Below are 8,990 nucleotides of genomic sequence, written 5' to 3'. Positions count from 1 at the left end.
TTTGGTATCGCGTCATGTTAGACGGGCGTTTGGCATCGCGTCATGTTAGACGGGCGTTTGGTATCGCGTCATGTTAGACGGGCGTTTGGTATCGCGTCATGTTAGACTGGCGTTTGGTATCGCGTCATGTTAGACTGGCGTTTGGTATCGCGTCATGTTAGACGGGCGTTTGGTATCGCGTCATGTTAGACGGGCGTTTGGTATCGCGTCATGTTAGACTGGCGTTTGGTATCGCGTCATGTTAGACTGGCGTTTGGCATCGCGTCATGTTAGACTGGCGTTTGGTATCGCGTCATCTTAGACTGGCGTTTGGTATCGCGTCATGTTAGACGGGCGTTTGGTATCGCGTCATGTTAGACTTGCGTTTGGCATCGCGTCATGTTAGACTGGCGTTTGGCATCGCGTCATGTTAGACGGGCGTTTGGTATCGCGTCATGTTAGACTGGCGTTTGGTATCGCGTCATGTTAGACTGGCGTTTGGTATCGCGTCATGTTAGACGGGCGTTTGGTATCGCGTCATGTTAGATTGGCGTTTGGTATCGCGTCATGTTAGACTGGCGTTTGGCATCGCGTCATGTTAGACTGGCGTTTGGTATCGCGTCATGTTAGACTGCCGTTTGGTATCGCGTCATGTTAGACTGGCGTTTGGCGTCGCGTCATGTTAGACGGGCGTTTGGCATCGCGTCATGTTAGACGGGCGTTTGGTATCGCGTCGTGTTAGACTGGCGTTTGGTATCGCGTCATGGTAGACGGGCGTTTGGTATCGCGTCATGTTAGACTGGCGTTTGGTATCGCGTCATGTTAGACTGGCGTTTGGCATCGCGTCATGTTAGACTGGCGTTTGGTATCGCGTCATCTTAGATTGGCGTTTGGTATCGCGTCATCTTAGACTGGCGTTTGGTATCGCGTCATGTTAGACTGGCGTTTGGTATCGCGTCATCTTAGACTGGCGTTTGGTATCGCGTCATGTTAGACGGGCGTTTGGTATCGCGTCATGTTAGACGGGCGTTTGGCGTCGCGTCATGTTAGACTGGCGTTTGGTATCGCGTCATGTTAGACTGGCGTTTGGTATCGCGTCATGTTAGACGGGCGTTTGGTATCGCGTCGTGTTAGACGGGCGTTTGGTATCGCGTCGTGTTAGACGGGCGTTTGGTATCGCGTCGTGTTAGACGGGCGTTTGGTATCGCGTCAGGTTAGACGGGCGTTTGGTGTCATGTTAGACGGGCGTTTGGTATCGCGTCATGTTAGACGGGCGTTTGGCATCGCGTCATGTTAGACTGGCGTTTGGTATCGCGTCATGTTAGACGGGCGTTTGGTATCGCGTCATGTTAGACGGGCGTTTGGTATCGCGTCATGTTAGACGGGCGTTTGGTATCGCGTCATGTTAGACTGGCGTTTGGTATCGCGTCATGTTAGACGGGCGTTTGGTATCGCGTCATGTTAGACGGGCGTTTGGTATCGCGTCATGTTAGACGGGCGTTTGGTGTCATGTTAGACGGGCGTTTGGTATCGCGTCATGTTAGACGGGCGTTTGGCATCGCGTCATGTTAGACTGGCGTTTGGTATCGCGTCATGTTAGACGGGCGTTTGGTATCGCGTCATGTTAGACGGGCGTTTGGTATCGCGTCATGTTAGACTGGCGTTTGGTATCGCGTCATGTTAGACGGGCGTTTGGTATCGCGTCATGTTAGACGGGCGTTTGGTATCGCGTCATGTTAGACGGGCGTTTGGTATCGCGTCATGTTAGACTGGCGTTTGGTATCGCGTCATGTTAGACGGGCGTTTGGTATCGCGTCATGTTAGACGGGCGTTTGGTATCGCGTCATGTTAGACTGGCGTTTGGTGTCGTGTTAGACGGGCGTTTGGTATCGCGTCATGTTAGACTGGCGTTTGGTATCGCGTCATGTTAGACTGGCGTTTGGTGTCGCGTCATGTTAGACTGGCGTTTGGTATCGCGTCATGTTAGACTGGCGTTTGGTGTCATGTTAGACGGGCGTTTGGTGTCATGTTAGACGGGCGTTTGGTATCGCGTCATGTTAGACTGGCGTTTGGTATCGCGTCATGTTAGACGGGCGTTTGGTATCGCGTCATGTTAGACTGGCGTTTGGTATCGCGTCATGTTAGACGGGCGTTTGGTATCGCGTCATGTTAGACTGGCGTTTGGTATCGCGTCATGTTAGACGGGCGTTTGGTATCGCGTCATGTTAGACGGGCGTTTGGTATCGCGTCAGGTTAGACGGGCGTTTGGTATCGCGTCATGTTAGACTGGCGTTTGGTATCGCGTCATGTTAGACGGGCGTTTGGTATCGCGTCATGTTAGACGGGCGTTTGGTGTCATGTTAGACGGGCGTTTGGTATCGCGTCATGTTAGACTGGCGTTTGGTATCGCGTCATGTTAGACGGGCGTTTGGTATCGCGTCATGTTAGACGGGCGTTTGGTATCGCGTCATGTTAGACGGGCGTTTGGTATCGCGTCGTGTTAGACGGGCGTTTGGTGTCGCGTCATGTTAGACGGGCGTTTGGTATCGCGTCATGTTAGACTGGCGTTTGGTATCGCGTCATGTTAGACGGGCGTTTGGTATCGCGTCATGTTAGACTGGCGTTTGGTATCGCGTCGTGTTAGACTGGCGTTTGGTATCGCGTCATGTTAGACTGGCGTTTGGTGTCGCGTCATGTTAGACGGGCGTTTGGTATCGCGTCATGTTAGACTGGCGTTTGGTATCGCGTCATGTTAGACTGGCGTTTGGTATCGCGTCATGTTAGACGGGCGTTTGGTATCGCGTCATGTTAGACGGGCGTTTGGTATCGTGTTAGACGGGCGTTTGGTATCGCGTCATGTTAGACTGGCGTTTGGTATCGTGTTAGACGGGCGTTTGGTATCGCGTCATGTTAGATGGGCGTTTGGTGTCGTGTTAGACGGGCGTTTGGTATCGCGTCGTGTTAGACGGGCGTTTGGTATCGCGTCATGTTAGACTGGCGTTTGGTATCGCGTCATGTTAGACTGGCGTTTGGTATCGCGTCGTGTTAGACGGGCGTTTGGTATCGCGTCGTGTTAGACTGGCGTTTGGTATCGCGTCATGTTAGACTGGCGTTTGGTATCGCGTCATGGTAGACGGGCGTTTGGTGTCGCGTCATGTTAGACGGGCGTTTGGTGTCGCGTCATGTTAGACTGGCGTTTGGTATCGCGTCGTGTTAGACTGGCGTTTGGTATCGCGTCGTGTTAGACTGGCGTTTGGTATCGCGTCGTGTTAGACTGGCGTTTGGTATCGCGTCATGTTAGACGGGCGTTTGGTATCGCGTCGTGTTAGACTGGCGTTTGGTATCGCGTCATGTTAGACGGGCGTTTGGTATCGCGTCATGTTAGACTGGCGTTTGGTATCGCGTCGTGTTAGACTGGCGTTTGGTATCGCGTCGTGTTAGACTGGCGTTTGGTGTCGCGTCATGTTAGACGGGCGTTTGGTATCGCGTCATGTTAGACGGGCGTTTGGTATCGCGTCATGTTAGACGGGCGTTTGGTATCGCGTCATGTTAGACGGGCGTTTGGTATCGCGTCATGTTAGACTGGCGTTTGGTATCGCGTCGTGTTAGACGGGCGTTTGGTATCGCGTCATGTTAGACGGGTGTTTGGTATCGCGTCATGTTAGATTGGCGTGTGGCATCGCGTCATGTTAGACTGGCGTTTGGTATCGCGTCATGTTAGACTGGCGTTTGGTATCGCGTCATGTTAGACTGGCGTTTGGTATCGCGTCATGTTAGACTGGCGTTTGGTATCGCGTCATGTTAGACGGGCGTTTGGTATTGCGTCGTGTTAGACGGGCGTTTGGTATCATGTTAGACTGGCGTTTGGTATCGCGTCATGTTAGACGGGCGTTTGGTATTGCGTCATGTTAGACGGGCGTTTGGCGTCGCGTCATGTTAGACTGGCGTTTGGCATCGCGTCATGTTAGACTGGCGTTTGGTATCGCGTCATGTTAGACTGGCGTTTGGTGTCGTGTTAGACGGGCGTTTGGTATCGCGTCATGTTAGACGGGCGTTTGGTGTCGTGTTAGACTGGCGTTTGGCATCGCGTCATGTTAGACGGGCGTTTGGTATCGCGTCATGTTAGACTGGCGTTTGGTATCGCGTCATGTTAGACGGGCGTTTGGTATCGCGTCATGTTAGACGGGCGTTTGGTATCGCGTCGTGTTAGACGGGCGTTTGGCGTCGCGTCGTGTTAGACTGGCGTTTGGTATCGCGTCATGTTAGACGGGCGTTTGGTGTCGCGTCATGTTAGACGGGCGTTTGGTGTCGTGTTAGACTGGCGTTTGGCATCGCGTCATGTTAGACGGGCGTTTGGTATCGCGTCATGTTAGACTGGCGTTTGGCATCGCGTCATGTTAGACTGGCGTTTGGTATCGCGTCATGTTAGACGGGCGTTTGGTGTCGCGTCATGTTAGACGGGCGTTTGGTGTCGTGTTAGACTGGCGTTTGGCATCGCGTCGTGTTAGACTGGCGTTTGGCATCGCGTCATGTTAGACGGGCGTTTGGTATCGCGTCATGTTAGACTGGCGTTTGGTATCGCGTCATGTTAGACTGGCGTTTGGCATCGCGTCATGTTAGACGGGCGTTTGGTATCGCGTCATGTTAGACGGGCGTTTGGCATCGCGTCATGTTAGACTGGCGTTTGGTATCGCGTCGTGTTAGACGGGCGTTTGGTGTCGCGTCATGTTAGACTGGCGTTTGGTGTCGCGTCATGTTAGACTGGCGTTTGGTGTCGCGTCATGTTAGACTGGCGTTTGGTATCGCGTCATGTTAGACGGGCGTTTGGTGTCGCGTCATGTTAGACGGGCGTTTGGTGTCGCGTCATGTTAGACGGGCGTTTGGCATCGCGTCATGTTAGACGGGCGTTTGGCGTCGCGTCATGTTAGACGGGCGTTTGGCGTCGCGTCATGTTAGACTGGCGTTTGGTATCGCGTCATGTTAGACGGGCGTTTGGCATCGCGTCATGTTAGACGGGCGTTTGGTATCGCGTCATGTTAGACTGGCGTTTGGTATCGCGTCATGTTAGACTGGCGTTTGGTGTCGCGTCATGTTAGACTGGCGTTTGGTGTCGCGTCATGTTAGACGGGCGTTTGGTGTCGCGTCATGTTAGACGGGCGTTTGGTGTCGCGTCATGTTAGACGGGCGTTTGGTATCGCGTCATGTTAGACGGGCGTTTGGTATCGCGTCATGTTAGACGGGCGTTTGGTATCGCGTCGTGTTAGACTGGCGTTTGGTATCGCGTCGTGTTAGACTGGCGTTTGGTATCGCGTCATGTTAGACGGGCGTTTGGCATCGCGTCGTGTTAGACTGGCGTTTGGTATCGCGTCATGTTAGACGGGCGTTTGGTATCGCGTCATGTTAGACTGGCGTTTGGTGTCATGTTAGACGGGCGTTTGGTATCGCGTCGTGTTAGACTGGCGTTTGGTGTCGCGTCATGTTAGACGGGCGTTTGGTATCGCGTCATGTTAGACTGGCGTTTGGTATCATGTTAGACGGGCGTTTGGTATCGCGTCATGTTAGACTGGCGTTTGGTATCGCGTCATGTTAGACTGGCGTTTGGTGTCATGTTAGACGGGCGTTTGGTATCGCGTCATGTTAGACTGGCGTTTGGTATCGCGTCATGTTAGACTGGCGTTTGGTATCGCGTCATGTTAGACGGGCGTTTGGTATCGCGTCATGTTAGACTGGCGTTTGGTATCATGTTAGACTGGCGTTTGGTGTCGCGTCATGTTAGACGGGCGTTTGGCATCGCGTCATGTTAGACGGGCGTTTGGTATCGCGTCATGTTAGACTGGCGTTTGGTATCGCGTCATGTTAGACGGGCGTTTGGCATCGCGTCATGTTAGACGGGCGTTTGGTATCGCGTCATGTTAGACTGGCGTTTGGTATCGCGTCATGTTAGACGGGCGTTTGGTATCGCGTCATGTTAGACGGGCGTTTGGTGTCATGTTAGACGGGCGTTTGGTATCGCGTCATGTTAGACGGGCGTTTGGTGTCATGTTAGACGGGCGTTTGGTATCGCGTCATGTTAGACTGGCGTTTGGTATCGCGTCATGTTAGACTGGCGTTTGGTATCGCGTCATGTTAGACGGGCGTTTGGTATCGCGTCATGTTAGACGGGCGTTTGGTGTCATGTTAGACGGGCGTTTGGTATCGCGTCATGTTAGACGGGCGTTTGGTATCGCGTCATGTTAGACGGGCGTTTGGTATCGCGTCATGTTAGACTGGCGTTTGGTATCGCGTCATGTTAGACTGGCGTTTGGTATCGCGTCGTGTTAGACGGGCGTTTGGTGTCGCGTCGTGTTAGACGGGCGTTTGGTATCGCGTCATGTTAGACGGGCGTTTGGCATCGCGTCATGTTAGACGGGCGTTTGGTATCGCGTCATGTTAGACGGGCGTTTGGTATCGCGTCATGTTAGACGGGCGTTTGGTATCGCGTCATGTTAGACTGGCGTTTGGTATCGCGTCATGTTAGACTGGCGTTTGGTATCGCGTCATGTTAGACGGGCGTTTGGTATCGCGTCATGTTAGACTGGCGTTTGGTATCGCGTCATGTTAGACTGGCGTTTGGCATCGCGTCATGTTAGACTGGCGTTTGGTATCGCGTCATCTTAGACTGGCGTTTGGTATCGCGTCATGTTAGACGGGCGTTTGGTATCGCGTCATGTTAGACTGGCGTTTGGCATCGCGTCATGTTAGACTGGCGTTTGGCATCGCGTCATGTTAGACGGGCGTTTGGTATCGCGTCATGTTAGACTGGCGTTTGGTATCGCGTCATGTTAGACTGGCGTTTGGTATCGCGTCATGTTAGACGGGCGTTTGGTATCGCGTCATGTTAGATTGGCGTTTGGTATCGCGTCATGTTAGACTGGCGTTTGGCATCGCGTCATGTTAGACTGGCGTTTGGTATCGCGTCATGTTAGACTGCCGTTTGGTATCGCGTCATGTTAGACTGGCGTTTGGCGTCGCGTCATGTTAGACGGGCGTTTGGCATCGCGTCATGTTAGACGGGCGTTTGGTATCGCGTCGTGTTAGACTGGCGTTTGGTATCGCGTCATGGTAGACGGGCGTTTGGTATCGCGTCATGTTAGACTGGCGTTTGGTATCGCGTCATGTTAGACTGGCGTTTGGTATCGCGTCATGTTAGACGGGCGTTTGGCATCGCGTCATGTTAGACTGGCGTTTGGTATCGCGTCATCTTAGATTGGCGTTTGGTATCGCGTCATCTTAGACTGGCGTTTGGTATCGCGTCATGTTAGACTGGCGTTTGGTATCGCGTCATCTTAGACTGGCGTTTGGTATCGCGTCATGTTAGACGGGCGTTTGGTATCGCGTCATGTTAGACGGGCGTTTGGCGTCGCGTCATGTTAGACTGGCGTTTGGTATCGCGTCATGTTAGACTGGCGTTTGGTATCGCGTCATGTTAGACTGGCGTTTGGTATCGCGTCATGTTAGACGGGCGTTTGGTATCGCGTCGTGTTAGACGGGCGTTTGGTATCGCGTCGTGTTAGACGGGCGTTTGGTATCGCGTCGTGTTAGACGGGCGTTTGGTATCGCGTCAGGTTAGACGGGCGTTTGGTGTCATGTTAGACGGGCGTTTGGTATCGCGTCATGTTAGACGGGCGTTTGGCATCGCGTCATGTTAGACTGGCGTTTGGTATCGCGTCATGTTAGACGGGCGTTTGGTATCGCGTCATGTTAGACGGGCGTTTGGTATCGCGTCATGTTAGACGGGCGTTTGGTATCGCGTCATGTTAGACTGGCGTTTGGTATCGCGTCATGTTAGACGGGCGTTTGGTATCGCGTCATGTTAGACGGGCGTTTGGTATCGCGTCATGTTAGACGGGCGTTTGGTGTCATGTTAGACGGGCGTTTGGTATCGCGTCATGTTAGACGGGCGTTTGGCATCGCGTCATGTTAGACTGGCGTTTGGTATCGCGTCATGTTAGACGGGCGTTTGGTATCGCGTCATGTTAGACGGGCGTTTGGTATCGCGTCATGTTAGACTGGCGTTTGGTATCGCGTCATGTTAGACGGGCGTTTGGTATCGCGTCATGTTAGACGGGCGTTTGGTATCGCGTCATGTTAGACGGGCGTTTGGTATCGCGTCATGTTAGACTGGCGTTTGGTATCGCGTCATGTTAGACGGGCGTTTGGTATCGCGTCATGTTAGACGGGCGTTTGGTATCGCGTCATGTTAGACTGGCGTTTGGTATCGCGTCATGTTAGACTGGCGTTTGGTGTCGTGTTAGACGGGCGTTTGGTATCGCGTCATGTTAGACTGGCGTTTGGTATCGCGTCATGTTAGACTGGCGTTTGGTGTCGCGTCATGTTAGACTGGCGTTTGGTATCGCGTCATGTTAGACTGGCGTTTGGTGTCATGTTAGACGGGCGTTTGGTGTCATGTTAGACGGGCGTTTGGTATCGCGTCATGTTAGACTGGCGTTTGGTATCGCGTCATGTTAGACGGGCGTTTGGTATCGCGTCATGTTAGACTGGCGTTTGGTATCGCGTCATGTTAGACGGGCGTTTGGTATCGCGTCATGTTAGACTGGCGTTTGGTATCGCGTCATGTTAGACGGGCGTTTGGTATCGCGTCATGTTAGACGGGCGTTTGGTATCGCGTCAGGTTAGACGGGCGTTTGGTATCGCGTCATGTTAGACTGGCGTTTGGTATCGCGTCATGTTAGACGGGCGTTTGGTATCGCGTCATGTTAGACGGGCGTTTGGTGTCATGTTAGACGGGCGTTTGGTATCGCGTCATGTTAGACTGGCGTTTGGTATCGCGTCATGTTAGACGGGCGTTTGGTATCGCGTCATGTTAGACGGGCGTTTGGTATCGCGTCATGTTAGACTGGCGTTTGGTATCGCGTCATGTTAGACGGGCGTTTGGTATCGCGTCATGTTAGACGGGCGTTTGGTGTCATGTTAGACGGGCGTTTGGTATCGCGTCATGTTAGACGGGCGTT

The sequence above is a fragment of the Salvelinus fontinalis genome, chromosome 9 (assembly GCF_029448725.1).
Source record: "Salvelinus fontinalis isolate EN_2023a chromosome 9, ASM2944872v1, whole genome shotgun sequence".
Classification (NCBI taxonomy): domain Eukaryota; kingdom Metazoa; phylum Chordata; class Actinopteri; order Salmoniformes; family Salmonidae; genus Salvelinus; species Salvelinus fontinalis.
Note: the sequence above shows the minus strand (reverse complement) of the source record.